Source organism: Petaurus breviceps, unplaced genomic scaffold, assembly GCF_028583685.1.
Source record: "Petaurus breviceps papuanus isolate PSGF00001 unplaced genomic scaffold, PetGlider_PUasm1.0 125, whole genome shotgun sequence".
Classification (NCBI taxonomy): domain Eukaryota; kingdom Metazoa; phylum Chordata; class Mammalia; order Diprotodontia; family Petauridae; genus Petaurus; species Petaurus breviceps.
In genome coordinates this window covers 8512570-8516402 of record NW_027185653.1, presented here as the reverse complement: position 1 = coordinate 8516402, position 3833 = coordinate 8512570, and the positions used below count along the sequence as shown (strand labels likewise).

Genomic DNA, 3833 nt, shown 5'->3' with positions numbered 1-3833 from the left:
AATTAGAAAAAAGGGAGGTCAATGAATTAGGAATCCAATTGAAAATCTAGAAAAAAAAAACAAATTGTAAATCCTCAATTAAATAGTAAATTAGAAACAATGAAAACCAAACTAGAGATTAATAACATTGAAATTATGAAAACTATTGAATCAATAAATAAATCTAAGAGGTGGTTTTATGTAAAAGACAATAAAATTGATAGAACCTTAGTCAATACTATAAGAAAAGGAAAGAAGAAAACCAAATTTTGAGTATCAAATATGAATCTACCACTAGAGAAGAGGTAATTAAAACAATAATTATAAAATATTACGCCAAGTTGTATGCACATAAATTTGACAATCTTATTGAAATGTATGAATATTTACAGAAATATAACTTGCCCAGATTAACCAAAGAGGAAGTAACTTTCCCAAATAAATCCATCTCAGAAAAAGAAACCAAAGAAGTCATCAGTTAGCTCCCTAGGAAAAAATCCCCAGGGCCAAAAAGATTTACTAGTGAATTCTATCAAACATTTAAAGAACAATTGATTTCAATATTCTAAAAGAATATTGAGGAAAATTTGTGAAGAAGTAGTCTTACCAAATTTATTTTATGGCTCAAATATTGTACTGATATATAAATCAGGAAGAGGTAAAACAGAGAAAGAAATATATAGACCAATTTCCCTCATGAATATAGATGCAAAATTCTAAAAAATATATATTAATAGACAACAGCAAATCATCACAAGACTAATCCACTTTGATCCGGTAGGATTTTTTCCAGGAATACAATGATGGTTTAATATTAGGAAAATCATCAGTACAATTGATCATATCAAAAATAAAAGTAGCAGAAACCATATTATTATCTCAATAGATCCAGAAAAGGCTTTTGACAAAATACAACATCCCTTTCTATTAAAAACACTAGAATGCAGTTGGTTGCAGCAGCAGGCCAAAGGGTGGACTGAAAGAAGAATGAGGACCCAACAGTCAACAACCCGTCACGCAAGCTGCTAACTACCATCCCTCTCAGCCCAGCACCTCCACCTACCCCCAGACAAGCCCAGCGTGGCCGGTCTCCGGCCCCACAACTGCAACAGCAGTGGCAGCGGCTGCCCCCTGATGCAGTGCTGGCATCCATATCCTTTGATTCCTGGGATTTGAAGATGGCTGCACAGTCAGCTCCAAAAGTTGCGCTAAAAAGCACCACCAAGATGTCCCTAAATGAGTGCTTTATATAAGCTGAATGATATGCTGAAGAACAAACAGCTGATGTCAGTGAATATTCTGGCTACGATGCAACAGCAACAGCAGCTAGCCAGTGCCAGAAACAGAAGACTGGCCCAGCAAATGGAGAATAGACTCTCTGTCCAGGCAGCATTGAAACTTAAGCAGGTCTAGGCGTGGTAGGCCAAAGACAAGGAGGTTTTGGCAGTCGAGGTAGAGGTCAGGGACGAGGTAGAGGTTCTGCCAGACCTTCACTGACCAAGGAGCAGCTTGATAACCAAGTGGATGCATATATGTCAAAAACAAAGGGACACCTGGATGCTGAGCTTGATGCATACATGGCTCAGACAGACCCTGAGACCAATGATTGAGGCCAGCCTTCCAGTTAGAAACTATCCTTCAAGTTCATAACATCTGTACAGACCGTGAGCTAACAAATGAGAAGACCTGACAGAAGATGGATGGATCTGTCATACTAGGTTGTGGACTTTATTCAACCACCAGTTCATAAATTTTGTGTGTTCCTTAAAAAATAAAATAAAATAATAAAAACATTAGAATGTATAGGAATAAATGGAGCCTTCCTTAAAATAATAGGTAGCATCTATTTAAAGCCATCAGCAAGTATCATATGTAATGGGAATAAGCTACAAGCATTTCCAATAAAATCAGGAGTGAAACAAGGGTGTCCACTATTACCTCTCATACAATAAGGTACTAAAAATTTTAGCAATAGCAATTAGAGAAGAAAAAGAAATCAAAGGAATCAAAATAGGCAAAGTAGAGACCAAGCTATCACTCTTTGCAGATATGATGATATACTTACAGAATCCTAGAGAATCAGGTAAAAAACCTACTAGAGACAATAAACAAATTTGGCAAATTTTTAGGATATAAAACAGACCCACATAAATCCTTGGCATTCCTGTATATTTCAAATGAAATCCAGCAACAAGAGATAGAAAGAGAAATCCCCTTTAAAGTTACTGTAGACATTATAAAATACTTGGGAATCTACCTGCCAAAACAAACCCAGGACCTATATGAACACAACTACAAAACACTTTTCCAACAAAGAAAGTCAGATGTAACTAATTGGAAAGACATCCATTTTTTTGTGGCTGGATCAAAGTAATATAATACAAATGACAATTTTACCTAAATTAAATTACATATTTAGTTCCATACCAACCAATTTACCAAAAAAAAATTACTTTATAGAAGTAGAAAAAATAGTAATAAAATTCATTTGGAAGAACAAAAGGTCTAGAATATCAAGGGACTTAATGAAAAAAAATGCTAGGGAAGGGGACCTAGCTATACAAGATTTTAATCTGTTTTATAAAGCAGCAGTCATCAAAACTACTTGGCAGTGGCTGAGAAATAGAGCAGTGCATCAATGGAATAGACTGGGAACACGAGACTCAGCAGTAAATTATTATAGTAATCTTCTGTTTGATAAACCCAAAGACCCAAGTTTTTGGGATAAGAACTCTCTATTTGATGAAAACTGCTGGTAAACTGGAATATAGTATGGCAGAAAATGGTTATAGACCATTATCTAACACCAAATACCAAAATTAATCTAAATGGGTGCATGACCTAGGTATAAAGGGAGATACTGTAAACAATCTGGGAAAGCAAGGAATAGTTTACCTGTCAGATTTATGGAGAGGGGAAGACTTTATGACCAAAGAAGAATTAAAAAGCATTATAAAATGAAAAATGTGTCATTTTCATTACATGAAATTGAAAAGCTTCTGTACAAACAAAGCCAATGTAACCAAGATTAAGAGGGAAATAAAAAACAGGGAAATAACTTTTACAACCAATGTCTCTGATAGAGTACTGATTTCTAAAATATACAGAGAATTAAATCAAATCTAAAAGCATAAGAGTCATTCCCCTATTGATAAATGGTCAAAGAATATGAACAGTCAGTGTTCAGAGGAAGAAATTAAAGATATCTATAAGCATATGAAAAAAAATGTTCTAAATCACTATTGATTAGAGAAATGCAAATCAGGACAGCTTTGGGGTACCAGATTTCACCAGTCAGATTGGCTGGGATGGACTCTTGTTATTTGAGTTAGTCAATTTTTTAAGGTATTCTTTTCTTTAGTCAAGGTGTTGATTCTTTTTTCATGATTTTTTGCCATCATCCTCATTTCTCCTCCCAATTTTTCTTGTACTTCTATTATTAGATTTTCAAAATCCTTCTTGTGCTCCTCCATGGTCTGTGACCAGATCATATTTTTCTTGGATTTTTTTTCATGTAGGAGTTTTGACTTTTATGTCTCCTTCTGGTTCTATGCTTTGATCCACTTTGTGCCCCCCAAAAGACTGTATAGTCTGATTGTGCTTTTTCTGTTTGCTCATCTTGCCAGTCAATTACTTGTCTTTTGAGCTCTTTTCCATGGCAGAACTTTGCTTCTAGTGTGAGAGAGTGCTATGTCCCAAACTGCTAGGCTCTTGAGCAGCTATTATCAGAGTTTCTTCCAGCCACCTGCCTCAAAACTGTGAGGAGAACTTTCACTCCACATCAAACTCTCCCATACCAGTGCTCCTCACCCCAGGACCTTTACCTAAGACTGTGACCCAGATCCAAGAATGGC

The 3833-nt window shown here is 35.6% G+C and overlaps 1 pseudogene; it reads left to right on the top strand.

Annotated features, from left to right (window-relative positions):
* The first annotated feature begins 1157 nt into the window (after positions 1 to 1157).
* On the top strand, positions 1158 to 1392 carry LOC138163254 (chromatin target of PRMT1 protein pseudogene; annotated as a pseudogene).
* The last annotated feature ends 2441 nt before the right edge of the window (positions 1393 to 3833 follow it).